Source organism: Scyliorhinus torazame, chromosome 14, assembly GCF_047496885.1.
Source record: "Scyliorhinus torazame isolate Kashiwa2021f chromosome 14, sScyTor2.1, whole genome shotgun sequence".
NCBI lineage: Eukaryota > Metazoa > Chordata > Chondrichthyes > Carcharhiniformes > Scyliorhinidae > Scyliorhinus > Scyliorhinus torazame.
Window position 1 is genome coordinate 120,570,143 of NC_092720.1, and position 15,650 is coordinate 120,585,792.

Genomic DNA, 15,650 nt, shown 5'->3' on the forward strand with positions numbered 1-15,650 from the left:
ATGGACAACCTCACACTTTTCAGGATTAAACTCCATCTGCCACTTCTCAGCCCAGCTCTGCATCCTATCTATGTCTCTTTGCAGCCGACAACAGCCCTCCTTACTATCCACAACTCCACCAATCTTCGTATCGTTTGCAAATTTACTGACCCATCCTTCAACTCCCTCATCCAAGTCATTAATGAAAATCACAAACAGCAGAGGACCCAGAACTGATCCCTGCGGTACGCCGCTGGTAACTGGGATCCAGGCTGAATATTTGCCATCCACCACCACTCTCTGACTTCTATCGGTTAGCCAGTTCGTTATCCAACTGGCCAAATTTTCCACTATCCCATGCCTCCTTACTTTCTGCAGAAGCCTACCATGGGGAACCTTATCAAATGCCTTACTAAAATCCATGTACACTACATCCACTGCTTTAACTTCATCCACATGCTTGGTCACCTCCTCAAAGAATTCAATAAGACTTGTAAGGCAAGACCTACCCCTCACAAATCCATGCTGACTATCCCTAATCAAGCAGTGTCTTTCCAGATGCTCAGAAATCCTACCTTCAGTACCCTTTCCATTACTTTGCCTACCACCGAAGTAAGACTAACTGGCCTGTAATTCCCAGGGTTATCCCTAGTCCCTTTTTTGAACAGGGGCACGACATTCGCCACTCTCCAGTCCCCTGGTACCACCCCTGTTGACAGTGAGGACGAAAAGATCATTGCCAACGACTCTGCAATTTTGTCTCTTGCTTCCCATAGAATCCTTGGATATATCCCGTCAGGCCCGGGGGACTTGTCTATCCTCAAGTTTTTCAAAATGCCCAACACATCTTCCTTCCTAACAAGTATTTCCTCGAGCTTACCAATCTGTTTCACACTGTCCTCTCCAACAATATCGCCCCTATCATTTGTAAATACAGAAGAAAAGTACTCGTTCAAGACCTCTCCTATCTCTTCAGACTCAATACACAATCTCCCGCTACTGTCCTTGATCGGACCTACCCTCGCTCTAGTCATTCTCATATTTCTCACATATGTGGAAAAGGCCTTGGAGTTTTCCTTGATCCTACCCGCCAAAGATTGTTCATGCCCTCTCTTAGCTCTCCTAATCCCTTTCTTCAGTTCCTTCCTGGCTATCTTGTATCCCTCCAGCGCCCTGTCTGAACCTTGTTTCCTCAGCCTTACATAAGTCTCCTTTTTCCTCTTAACAAGACATTCAACCTCTCTTGTCAACCATGGTTCCCTCACTCGACCATCTCTTCCCTGCCTGACAGGGACATACGTATCAAGGACACGTAGTACCTGTTCCTTGAACAAGTTCCACATTTCACTTGTGTCCTTCCCTGAAAGCCTATGTTCCCAACTTATGTACTTCAATTCTTGTCTGACAACATCGTATTTACCCTTCCCCCAATTGTAAACCTTGCCCTGTTGCACGCACCTATCCCTCTCCATTACTAAAGTGAAAGTCACAGAATTGTGGTCACTATCTCCAAAATGCTCCCCCACTAACAAATCTATCACTTGCCCTGGTTCATTACCAAGTACTAAATCCAATATTGCCCCTCCTCTGGTCGGACAATCTACATACTGTGTTAGAAAAGCTTCCTGGACACACTGCACAAACACCACCCCATCCGAACTATTTGATCTAAGGAGTTTCCACTCAATATTTGGGAAGTTAAAGTCACCCATGACTACTACCCTGTGACTTCTGCACCTTTCCAAAATCTGTTTCCCAATCTGTTCCTCCACATCTCTGCTACTTTGGGGGGCCTATAGCAAACTCCTAACAAGGTGACTGCTCCTTTCCTATTTCTGACTTCAACCCATACTACCTCAGTAGGGTGATACTCCTCGAACTGCCTTTCTGCAGCTGTTAGACTATCTCTAATTAACAATGCCACCCCCCCACCTCTTTTACCACCCTCCCTAATCTTATTGAAACATCTATAACCATGGATCTCCCAACAACCATTTCTGCCCCTCTTCTATCCAAGTTTCCGTGATGGCCACCACATCGTAGTCCCAAGTACCGATCCATGCCTTAAGTTCACCCACCTTATTCCTGATGCTTCTTGCGTTGAAGTGTACACATTTCAACCCATCTCCATGCCTGCAGGTACTCTCCTTGGTCAGTGTTCCCTTCCCCACTGCCTCATTACACACTTTGGCGTCCTGAATATCGACTTCCTTAGTTGCTGGACTACAAATCCGGTTCCCATTCCCCTGCCAAATTAGTTTAAACCCTCCCGAAGAGTACTAGAAAACCTCCCTCCCAGGATATTGGTGCCCCTCTGGTTCAGATGCAACCCGTCCTGCTTGTACAGGTCCCACCTTCCCCAGAATGCGCTCCAATTATCCAAATACCTGAAACCCTCCCTCCTACACCATTCCTGCAGCCACGTGTTCAGCTGCACTCTCTCCCTATTCCTAGCCTCGCTATCACGTGGCACCGGCAACAAACCGGAGATGACAACTCTGTCTGTACTGGCTTTTAACTTCCAGCCTAACTCCCTGAACTTGTTTATTACCTCCACACCCCTTTTCCTACCTATGTCGTTGGTACCAATGTGCACCACGACTCCTGGCTGCTCACCCTCCCCCTTAAGGATCCTGAAGACACGATCCGAGACATCCCTGGCGCTGGCACCCGGGAGGCAACATACCTTCCGGGAGTCTCGCTCGCGACCACAAAATCCCCTATCTATTCCCCCAACCATTGAATCGCCTACTACTATTGCTTTTCTATTCTCCCCCCTTCCCTTCTGAGCCCCAGAGCCAGACTCAGTGCCAGAGACCTGGCCGCTAGGGCCTTCCCCCTAGGAAGGCTGAGCTGGGATGCAGTGTAGAGGGGTTACAGAGGTTGTGTATAGTGAGCTGGGATGCAGGTAGAGGGGTTACAGAGGTTGGGTATAGTGATCTGGGATGCAGGTAGAGGGGTTACAGAGGTTGGGTATAGTGAGCTGGGATCCAGTGTAGAGGGGTTACAGAGGTTGGGTATAGTGAGCTGGGATGCAGGGCAGAGGGGTTAGAGAGGTTGGGTATAGTGAGCTGAGATGCAGGTAGAGGGGTTACAGAGGTTGGGTATAGTGAGCTGAGATGCAGGTAGAGGGGTTACAGAGGTTGGTGTAGTGAGCTGGGATGCAGGTAGAGGGGTTACAGAGGTTGGGTATAGTGAGCTGGGATGCAGGTAGAGGGGTTACAGCGGTTGGTGTAGTGAGCTGGGATGAAGGGTAGAGGGGTTACAGAGGTTGGGTATAGTGAGCTGGGATGCAGGGCAGAGGGGTTACAGAGGTTGGGTATAGTGAGCTGAGATGCAGGTAGAGGGGTTACAGCGGTTGGTGTAGTGAGCTGGGATGAAGGGTAGAGGGGTTACAGAGATATATTGGACTGCGGTCCTGGGGGAATTTGGAGACTTTGAATTCAATTCATTGATGTACTTGAAACCAGTAAGGAATCCAGGTACTGTAATGGATTTGCATATTTGTAAAATGTAAATGTTGACGTAATTGGAATTTGTTATGGTTGAGAGGCTTTCAAAGGGGATATTTGAGAAGTGGGTCTGCAGGTAACAAAACCATTCAATAGGATTTTGGTGAGATTAAGGTGGATAAATACAGGCGGAAATTAGCAATTTTGGTGATGCGTTGAATGTTGATTCAGGTTCAAGTAAATTTGGCAGTGTAAATCACCTTACTCAAACAGTAAGAGATGGAAATGCCATTTCAGGCAAAAGTGCAGATGTTTAGTAGGAAACAAATAACATTGCTTCAGTCTTTCTGGTGCCAACATGAGAACTATCTGACTAGTTTTAAGTACAAGAAATACTGAAGACTGGTTTCTTCCTGTTGTTGCTAATTACCTTTATATTATCAGACTATGTCATGTTGGATGGAATGTCATCCAGCAACAGGAAGGACAAACTGTTCCTCAGAATTTCTTATACCCGGATCTAACTAGAATTTCCACTTTGATTTTAATTCTTAGGAAGTCTTCCAACGCCTCCTGTATTTTCCTGGAAACTCTATTTGTGATTTCATAACAAATGTAGTGGAATTATTTGCTGTTCAGCCATTTCCTGGTTTCCATCTTTTCCAATATGGGCTTTTACTGGACAAGAGTCAGAAAGCCTGGACCTTTTGGTGTTATCTCCATTCAGATGTGACAGCCTGTATGTAGACATATTATCTGTTCATTGTATATTAAATGTGTTTCATTGTGTGCTGGTGATGGGCATTAACTGGGTTTTCACTTGAGCATAAAAAAAAGAGGCACTCATTTGAAACCCTGTAAAGTTACCATCGTCCCAAATGACCACAGGCTGCTTTCCCCTTTGAGGGGCTGACTGGTGGTAATTTAACCTGAGAATCATCACACCTCAGATGAGGAGCAAGGTTGAGAAGGCAGCGCCTTCATAAATCACTTTCATTGAAACTTTAGCACGGTGGAGTTAGGAGGTGTAATCTTGTAACAATTAACTCTTTAAACAAATGTAGAAGATTGGCTCCAGTGCCACCTTTCACCAGGTGGTTTTACAAAAGATAACATTAATAACCCCCGGTGAGAAATCCTTGATTACACTATTTTGGGATTCTTGTCGAGCGGGCTGAGTAATAATAATAATCGCTTATTGTCACAAGTAGGCTTCAATGAAGTTCCTGTGAAAAGCCCCTAGTCGCCACATTCCGCTGCCTGTTCGGGGAGGCCGGTACAGGAATTGAACCTGCGCTGCTGACATTGTTCTGCATTACAAGCCAGCTGTTTAGCCCACTGTGCTGAATATGGGAACTTGTGGAACAGATTGATATGAAACAAAGTAAGACAAGGAATGTAAAGCTGGGTAATTTGATTCCACTCTCAGGGCACTGTACAAATGAGTCCCATCCTGCAAGCAAATTGGCTTACATTTATCCTTCATCAAAACAACTGAGGTGAATGTGACTGTGTCCGACCCTTTGCTTAGATTGGTGGCAGGATGCAGAGGTGAAAGCTGGCAGTATTGTCCAAATAATCATGCTGCTATAACATTGAAATGCGGGTCAGTCTGTTGCCCAATCCATTCTGCCCCAAGGGCTTGAATAACTTGAGGACTTTAGAGCTCACTTCTGCCCTTGACAACAAACTCATTCAGCTCACGCTCCTCCTCCTACACAAACAACTCTGCTAACCAGATAAGACACAGCTTTAAAACCTTTCAGTTAATGCTAGACAGTGAGGCAAGTATCCTGTGAAGAGCACAAATAACATCAACCTCCTCATGCCTGGTTTTATTGCTTGGGACATCCAGACTTCTCATCACAGAGAGAAATTCTGTGCGTTTCTATCACAGGAGAACACAGGCTGTCTCTGTTGAGGGGCTTAGCGTGTTGGTGTTCAACACTAGTGCAAAAGTCACCAAAAGCTTGACCAAAATCGAAGATAAACACATTGCTGAACAATTGAGCAACTGCACTTTTGTGTTTCTCGAGCCATCTCCTTTGCTGTTACCTGCTGACAACAATTATCCAAGAAGGTTTGAAGTCAGCTTATTTCTAAAAAAATTCTTTCCACTATTGGAAGGCAGTCACTTGGAGTTGCTTCGGTGTTTTGATTGAGTATTAAGCCCTGCTTCAACGTGGCTGTGCTCCAAGCTTGCATCTGTGTTTTTGACCAACAGTTCTCACATTTCTTTGGTTCAATTCTCATATGTATGAAAGTTGGACAAAGGAGGAAGACAATCAAGTACCAACTGCAGTTATAATTTTTGTGGAAAAGACTATCCCAGTTTATTTGACTAGCCCTTATTTGAATACATTTAATTTCCACAAAAAAAGCTTTTTCACTTTCCTTAGTTGACTTTATTGCCTGAAACTTTCAGATACTTTGTGCATATTTATTTTCTCTTAACATCCCTCTTAACCTGCTTAACCTTCTGACGTGATAGAACATTCAGGTGTAGATGAAATTTCCGCCATCTTCAAAGGCAGCAACACTCACTGCTGTTTCCTCGCCGTGGCACATGCTGATGGTCATCATTGGTCCACCAACACAGCAGTTCAAGAAGCAGCACCCCCCCCCCCCCGCCCTTGCGATTGCTGCTCACTATCCTCTGTCGTAGAGATTGTTGCTGTTGCCAGTGCTAGAATCAGCGCACATCAATCCCCAGCTAAAATTAGATCAAGAGGAACAAAGAGGATGATTTAGGAGTCAGGATAACACAAGCCTTGGCACTGTAGTGAAAAGACTTGTTTATCTTTTGTACTGTACCACGTTAATAAAGCCTTTCAGCACTTGAATTGCTCTGCTTTCTTTTTCTGGACAGACAGACAAGCTGGCTACAGGAACACACTATGTTATAGACTCTGAGTCAGTGGAATGGGAAATAGAACTGTGGCGATGAATCTCCACCTGGCATCGTTGCTGCTTCCATATTTGCCATGGTGATGATATCTCGCACTCTCACAGCTACCCATTATACACTCTGTCAGCTGAATCAATTGAGTAGCAAGAAATGCCATGACAAATGGGATTTATTCAGACATATTCAGGGCAGCAGGGAAAGAAGCAGGAGCAATTCTGACTTGGGGAAATGAAAGGGCTAAGAACCAATCAAACTGGAGAAAATGTTGTGGTTTTCTCCCCCTCCTCTACCTGACACACTTCATTCTACTCCCCCTGATGAACTGTGCCATGCCTGAGTGAATCTTCTACACCAACTTTGCTGCCTTCCCTGTTTCTTGTCTCTCCTAGTCATGTCTACAATTTCCCTCTGTCCCATGTACTGTGGCACACATCACTGGCTCGCTCCAAGCAATTGCCTCAGAAACTTTATTCCCCTATCCTATTACTTATCCTGTCCCATGCACTCACCAATAATCAGGTTTTCCATACTGCTTCCTATTCTGTTGTCCACCTTCTGCATACCCACTATCTCCAGTCAGTCTTTCCTTAACTAGTTCTTTGTTCCCTCACTTGTTTCAGTGAGTTCGCTAGTTGTCCATTTCCTCACATCCATTTGCAAAATGTTTTCTCACTATCAAAAAAGGGACAACTTCATTCTGGAGGAAAATATTGTCAATCTGACTGTTGAGTAGTTCACTGACGGCAGGTCTTTACCGTTGCTGGGATACACTGCAATGGGGATTCTCATCTTGCCCTACCCCACCCCTGCCCCCAACTTCCCTGCTGGTCCACCACTTTCAAAATCCACAGTCTTTTATTTTTGATTTAAGTAAATGTCCACAGCAATTCAGAGGGGATATCATGTATTCTCTACATTGAGGTTCTATCATTTCCCTGACTTAGAAGCAGACAGATTGTCGAAAAAGGCGTGAGTGTCTGTGGCACATGTGCTCAAGTTGATTATGTTCTTGTGGATGAAGTAGCATGTTGACAGTGAAAGCCAGAGATCTACAGAGGAAGCTTTATTTTGTCTATCCAGTGCTGTACCTGGTTTGGTGTGTTTGGTGTGACAGCGTTAAGGAACCTTTAATCTGTGTCTAAGACAGGCTGCATCTTTGATTCAGGATGGATGCAGTAGTGTTGTGGAATGATACTCTGCTCATTCACCCCTAAAATTCAACACAAACCTGAGCTCCTGACCTCATTTATATGATTCGTTAGGTTGCAAATATAGGGGGATTCCAGGTCAAGTTTGTACAGCTTCTCAATGTAGCTATAGAATAAAGATTATTGTGTTGGGCTGGGGAGATGGTGGGAACTTTAATTAAAATCTATGGCAATGCAACAAATTTTGTATCTAAATGGCAAACTAGCCCAGCCATACTCTTCAGGGTTAAGCTTCAATGTTCCAGGACTAGGATTTCCTGCTGTTTATGTTCCAACCTACTGGACATAAACTCACTTCCTCATGTCATCCTGTTAGTGTTGACCGGGATGCAATTTGAGACAAGAGGCCAGCAGCTTCAGACAGAAACTGTTAGACTCGGAGGGGACAGGTGGGAACGAATTATTCCTTTCCAAGGTTGTTTAAACACAGTATGTAGATACAACAGTTTCTAATAGATCATCTACTAAACCATCGCAGAAACCACTCTCAAGGGCAGATGCGTGATTAGATATGGAAATCTAAAAGCTCCTGCCTCAGTTCACGCAAATAGCATCTTGTTGTCTGGCCTCCCATTCAAATGCATTAAATGGTGTGAAGTTATCACATTTGTATTGTAGATACAAAATAAACTTGCCACAAAGTTGTAGCTTATCCATTTCAGAATCTTCTTTTACTTTTTCTTTTTTTACTCCTGTGGGGCGACACAGTAGCACGGGGGAGGGGCACGGTAGCACAGTGGTTGGCACTGTTGCTTCACAGCGCCAGGGACCCAGGTTTGATTCCCGGTTTGGGTTACTGTCTGTGTGGAGTCCAAACGTTCTTCCCGTGTCTGCGTGGGTTTCTTCTGGATGCTCCGGTTTCCTCCCACAGGTCCCGAAAGACGTGCTTGTTAGGTGAATTGGACATTCTGAATTCTCCCTCAGTGTACCCGAACAGGTGCCGAAGTGTGGCGACTGGGGGATTTTCACAGTAACTTCACTGCAGTATTAATGTAAGCCTAATTGTGACAATAATAAAATAAAGATTATTATGATTATTATTATTACTCCTGATCTATTTTCCCTCTCTTTCTCGTTCTGTGACTCAATTGACATTGAATTCATCCACTCTAATTTACACTTCCTGGTTCAGACCTTGTGCTGTCTATTGCTTCAGCGGGGAAGCAGTTGTCTGCTCTATTCACACACATCTCACCGCGCAGTTTCCATCTCCCAGCAACTCACAGGGCACAATACCGTCGGCATTAAACAGACAAGGTTAAGTCGAACAGCGTGTGTCATAGAAATCCTTGGGCCACAATCTCATAATGCAGATAAGGGATTGTAAATTAAAGTATACAAAACAAAGAGAAAAAATAGCAGTGAGCCTCAGGACACCTGTCGAGCTGACACTTCTATTGGCATTCTGCAGTGAGTTTCTGAGAGTGAAATATTTGGAGATTAAGTGATAGGTTAAAGCTGAGCGGTGCTGATCCCTCGTGTCATATTATCCCTTGAATCACACGTTTACTTTGCTTACCTTGCTATCACTATTCTGGCAGGATTGTGAAACCAGTAGTTCTCAGACTGCTACTACCCTTATGGTTCTGCTCTTCAATCCACCTCCTAAATTTCTTAAACCGTTTGCAGGATCTTTATAATAGGCCAATCAGCCTATTTCCTTGCAGAGTCAATAATGAGGGGCCATTAATTTAACATTTTAACTAAGTGATTGACGATATGAGGTTAGGGGAGATTTATTGCAGTATGTCACTGAGCCATAGACCAATGCATTATTTATCGGAAAACCAGAGAAACATTTGACTCAGAAGAAGATAACGAGCTGTGGGGGGGAAGATCAGGGCAGAATCTTGGATTGAAGTAGTAAAGAGTCAGCATAGACAATGATGGGCTGAATGGTAAGTCTATAAACTTAGATGGATTACTGGTACCCAATCCTATTTGTTAACTCTGTTTTAATTTTTGTCATCCCTCCAAGGGTAGGAAGTCCTCAATGCGTTTGGTGTCCATATGTATGTGCAAACTTATGAATTAGGAGAAGGCCGCTAGGCCCCTCGAGCCTTCTGAACCATTGGATAAGAGAGCATGGTTGGTCTGATTGTCACCACCCACTTATTCCCGATTGCCTTTCACTCAGTTCCTTGTTTATCAAGAATCTTAACTACCTCTTCCCTAAAAATATCAAAGACTCCGCTTCTGCTGCTTTTGATGGAGTTCCAAAGACTCACTACCCTCTCAGAAACAAAATCCTTCTCATCTCTGTCTTAAATGAGTGACTCCATATTTTTAAACAGTGACCCCAAGTTCTAGATTCTCTCATGAGAGGAATGGTCCTCTCCAAATCAAGGGATATCAAGACCTCTCAGTATCTTAAAGGTTTCAACCAAGCTGCATCTTATTCTCCCAAGCTACAATGATATAGGCAGGCCTGCCCAACTTTTCCTCGTTGGACAAATCCCTTATTTTGGTATTAGTCTAGTAAAACTTCTCTGAACTGCTTATAATGCATATGCATCCTTCCTTAAATAAGCAGACAAGTACTGTGCTCAGCACTTCAGATGTGGTCTTACCAGTGTCCTTTAACATGGAAGCATAACCTCCATACTTTTATATGGAATTCCCCTTGCAGTAAACTATAACATTCTATTGGCTTTCCTAATTATTTGCAGTACTTGTATACTAACCTTTTGAGATTCATGCTGTAGGACACCTAGATTACTCTGAATCTCAGAGCTCTGCAATCTCTCACCATTTAGATAATTCTGTTTTATTCTTTCACATTTTCCCACATTATACTCCATTTGCCAGGTCTTTGCCCACTCACTTAATTACCTATACTCCTTTGCAACCTTCTTATACCCACTTCACAACTTACTTTCTTACCTACCTTTGTATCATCGGCAAATTTGGAAACCATACTTTTGGTCCCTTCATCCAAGTCATTTACATAAATAGTAAAAATCTGAGGCCCCAGGACTGATCTCTGTGGCACACTACTTACCTCCTACCAACCTGAAAAAGACCCAGTTATGCCTATTCTTTGTTTCCTGTTAGCCAGCCAATCTTATATCCAAGCCAACATGTTACCCCCTATACCATGAGCTTAAGGAAATTAAGTGCAAAGCCTTTAGATTGGTTAATAAGGCATTGAGCATGCACATACTATGGGATGGGCTGATTAGCAGTTTCAAATTCCATGGGGTACACATCTCCAAAATTCTGTCCTGATCCACCCACGTCGACGCTACCACCAAGAAAGCACAACAGTGACTACTTCCTCAGGAATCTAAGGAAATTCGACACATCCACATTAACTCTTACCAACTTTTACAGATGCACCATAGAAAGCATCCTATCTGGCTGCATCACAGCCTGGTATGGCAACTGCTGGCCTAAGACCGCAAGAAACTTCAGAGAGTCGTGAACACAGCCCAGTTCATCACAAGAACCTACCTCCCATCCATTGACTCCATCTACACCTCCCGCTGCCTGGGGAAAGCGGGCAATATAATCAAAGACCCCTTCCACCCGGTTTACTCACTCTTCCAACTTCTTCCAGCGGCAGGAGATACAAAAGTCTGAGAACAAGCACGAACAGACTCAAAAACAGCTTCTTCCCCGCTGTTACCAGACTCCTAAATGACCCTCTTATGGACTGACCTCATTAACACTACACCCCTGTATGCTTCACCTGATGCCGGTGTTATGTAGTTACATTGTGTACCTTGTGTTTTGCCCTATTATGTATTTTGTTTAATTTCCTTTTCTTTTCAATGATCTGTTGAGCTACTCGCAGAAAATACTTTTCACTGTACCTAGTTACATGTGGTAATAAACAAAATCCAATCCAGTAATGCTCAGGCTGTCAACTGGGGGAGAATTGGCCTGCAATTCCGAAGGTCCTTTGCCTTCATAACCGTAGTCAGGGCATGATTTTAATTCCGACTAATGTTTTCATAATAGTGATCTAACACTTCGAAGGTACCCTAGTACAATGATGAGCAGCATCAGTGCCACTATCCTTAAATTAATCCTCGGCTATTAACAGTCTAAGTGCATGATGCATGTGGTGAAGAATCAAGTTGAGTGTCTTTCTGTGGATTATGCTGCGAAAGCTGAGTTGAGGAAGAAGAGGTGGGGAGATTGGGAAAATAGACAATTGGCACTTGCCTCAGTACAACATAGAGGCTATTTGCGTTTCCTCAAATTCTGAAAGTTTCAACTTTTGCCAAACGATAGATGATCACTTTTCTCCTGTGTGATAGGTAGCTGGGGCCCATTTGTTTAATTATTCTTAATTGTAAACAAGTTGAAATTAGAGCAGTGTAATAGTTGGTGAATCATCGCTGTAACCTCTTAACCTGAACTGCACATCCCTGGTCACTAATGGCAATTTGACCTGGCCAATCCGCCTAACCTGCACATCTTTGGACTGTGGGAGGAAACCAGAGCACCCAGAGGAAACCCACGCAGACACGGGGAGAATGTGCAAAGTCAACACAGTCACCTAAGGTCGGAATTTAACCTGGAATGCTGGCGCTGTGAGACAGCTGTGCTAACCACTGAGCTACCATGCCGCCCAGAGAAGAAAAAGAATCAATAGAACTGCAATTACAATAAAGAATAAATGGGATTTTCTTTTTTAAATACTCCCATTCTCTTGCAGCAGCAGAGGGCAGCGCGGTAGCACAGAGGGTAGTACTGTTGCTTCACAACTCCAGGGTCTCGGGATCGATTCCCGGCTTGGGTCACTGTCTGTGTTGAGTCTGCACGTTCTCCTTGTGTCTGTGTGGGTTTCCTCTGGGTGCTCTGGTTTCCTCCCACAAGTCCTGAAAGACGTGCTGTTAGGTGAATTGGACATTCCAAATTCTCCCTCAGTGTACCTGAACAGGCGCCAGAATGTGGCGACTAGGGGCTTTTCACAGTAACTTCATTGCAGTATTAATGTAAGCCTACTGGTGACAATAAAGATTATTATTATTATTATTATTAAGTTTGAACTAATTCACAAATTACAACACCAGTTCCAGCACTGACAGGGTTAAAGATTTGGAGCAGCAACAGTTTGTCCTTGGGAGTCAAAATGGGTCAGTTCCGCTGCAGGACATTCCCTGTGGGCTCTGATACTATTTTAGTGTGTTTGTATCTGACAGGCCTTCCTCGTTTTTTTGTAGGGTGTGGTTTAAAGATAGTGAAGAATTTGAAGTACCTCCGATCTTCCTGGTGCTTCTGCTTGAAACACTGCCGCTAGATCCTTTCACCACAGGCTCGCCTCTCCCACAGCAGGACGTGTGCATTAGTCACACAGCCAGGGCTACAGTCAGTCAAAAAGGGTGTGAGAAGCATGAGTGTTGCTTAAGTGATGGAGGAACTTGTGCTGCCTTGCTGTTCCAGTTTGAGGACGGCTACAGTAGGGTTGCTGCTCTGTCTGAGGTGTTAAATAGCTTTTGCCCTTCACATTTGTGAAAAGGGTTTCTTCACGTGACGTAGGAGTTTTGAAAGAAGTCCAGCAGCGTGGCATAAGAGAGAGACGATCTAAGTGCTGAAATCTCTGATTGTGGAAGGAACTGTGAATGCAGCCCATGATGGAGCACCCTGCGAGACGTCAGCCGTAAGTGAGACTTTTCACTCTTTGCCAAAAGACCCGTTCTGGGCTGAGTGCTTCCTTTCACAGTGCGCTCTTATTTTGATCTTGCATTCTGCCACAGAGACTTTCCTGTGACTTGAGGATAGATATTTAGAATGAGAGTTAGAGAAATGTACTTTGGGATGTCGGATTTGTAACCTGCTCCTGGAATTTATTTTTGTTCTGTTGAAACTTCACTGCATTTCCTCTAAAGGATCCCGGCATGAGATTTGATTGATCTTATAATGTTAGGAGTTTGTATTGTGGATTGTATTTTCTGTGTCACGGTGATCCATTAAAGTTCAGAGATCTATTTTCTTTCTTAGCGCTGAAAATTTTATATTTTGTGATTTAAAAAGTTTGTGATTAAAAACACCCAGAATTAGAAAATGGCGTTCCGCTGCTGAACCTTCAATTCCCCCTCCCCTTTCCCCCATTGCTATGTGGGATTTCAGCAAAGCCTTATAATGAATGAGAAATGTTCTAACTGGAGTTTTGGAAACAGCAAAAAGCACGATTCTAAGTTACTGCCATGCAAACTTGAACTGTGTCTTAAGAGAGCAATAGAGCTGTACAACACAAGCCTAAAATACTGGCGGGTGCAGGCCTGTGTAAAAGAGTAAATGGCTGGTGGGTACGGGTCTGTCACTAAAGGTGGGTACAGTGCTGCTGGGTATAGATCTGTCACTATATAACACTGGGTTAAGGTGCTGATAGGTACTGGTCTGTCACTGGATAACACTGAGGAATAATGCTAATGGATACTGGTTTGTCACTGCATAACACTGGCGTACAGTGATGATAGATACTGGCTTGTCACGCTATAACACTGGGGTACAGTACTGGTGGTGACAGGTCTATCACTATGGATGCAGTATTGATGGGTGCAGCTACTGTATAATTGTGGGCTAAGACACAGGCTGCAGGGCAGTCACTGTATAACACTGTGGTGTAAAGTACAGGTGAGTACAATCTTATCACTGTACAATAAGTAAAGGTTAAATTCAAGGTGCTTTATATCAGAAAATTGACGAGTGGTAATTGCACAGCAGTCTGCTGCATTCAAAAACACAAATGATCTGATCTATGACAGTGGGGTGTGAAGTCAGTTTTGTGGGTCCTCTGATCTGTTGTCAGAATGTAGGTGTAATAATAATAATCTTTATTGTCACAAGTAGGCTTACATTAACACTGCAATGAAGTTACTGTGAAAAGCCCCATCTGGCTTGCTAAATTCATTGCATTGTTTAAATATCACATCTGAATAACATGGCACAGAATAAGGCTGAGAACGGTGGCACGGTGGTTAGCACTGCTGCCTCACGACGCCAGGGACCCGGGTTTGATTCCAGCCTTGGGTTTGCATGTTCTTCCTGTGTCTGCGTGGTTTCCTTCGTGTGCTCCAGTTTCCTCCCCACAGTCCAAAGATGTGCAGGTTAGGCGAATTGGCCATGCCAAATTGCCCCTTAGTATACAAAGATAGGTGGGGTTACGGGGATAGAGCGGGGAAGTGGACCGAGGTAGGTTGCTCCTTCAGAGGGTCGGTGCAGAATCAATGGGCCAAATGGCCTCTTTCTGCACTGTAGGGGTTCTGTGGACTAAGCAGATTTCCTGGTGAATCCATTGCTAGGATGTCATGATTTAGTCCCAGCACATTAGTGTCCAGTGTACCTGCATGTGGCGAGGAACCAAGTTATGATAAGTGGGAGCGGGCAGACTGGCAGAAATGAAAGAAATATAAAGACACTTTAAGAATCTTAAATAACATTAGATCTGTATTAGTATCCGGAGTTTCACACAAATAAAATGTATATCAATATTCAGAGTATCATATGCAAACAATGTATTAGTACCCAGAATATCACACATTAAGCATGTATTGATGCCCAGGATATCCCACAAAGTAAAAGGAGTACTATCACTCAAACGTAGCGTGCAACGTAAAATTCGCATTAGTGGGCAGCACGGTGGTGCAGTGGTTAGCACTGCTGCCTACGGTGCTGAGGACCCGGGTTCGATCCTGGCCTCAGGTCATTGTCTGTGTGGAGTTTGCACATTCTCCCTGTGTCTGCGCGAGTTTCATGCCCACAACCCAAAGATGTGCAGGTTAGGTGGATTGGCCACCGTAAATTGCCACTTAATTGGAAAATAATAATTGGGTACTCTAAATTTATTTATTTAAATTTTTTTTTAATTCACATTAGTACTCACAACATTGGATGTTAAACATGTTTAAATCCCTGCTTCTGCGACAGAACTGACGGCCTTTGCGTCTCTGATCATGATGCGTTCATCTCGTATGATCCTCCTTGATGTCATGGCATTCTGTGACACAATCAGTCACACCATAGTCCTCTGAAACCTTTCCCACGTTGTCCAATTTGGTTGGATCACCATCACTCCGCCATCTGATAATTGCTTCTTCAGAAATGGCTTCTCTTCCTTCTCGAACACTGTTTTCTCCAATCGCCCAGAAA

General features: G+C 44.0%; 1 protein-coding gene across 4 annotated transcripts in view; it reads left to right on the forward strand.

Moving 5' to 3' along the window:
• Nucleotides 1–15,650, forward strand: part of LOC140389979 (diacylglycerol kinase delta) — a 225,184-nt gene that overhangs the window by 57,331 nt on the left and 152,203 nt on the right. The window contains exon 1 of one of the 4 annotated variants that reach the window (XM_072474716.1): nt 12,776–13,158. The exons of the other annotated variants lie outside the window; for them this stretch is intronic. The gene's annotated coding sequence lies outside the window, so the exon portion shown is untranslated. Of the gene's footprint in view, nt 1–12,775; nt 13,159–15,650 lie in introns of those variants that run through there. 4 annotated transcript variants of the gene reach the window in all.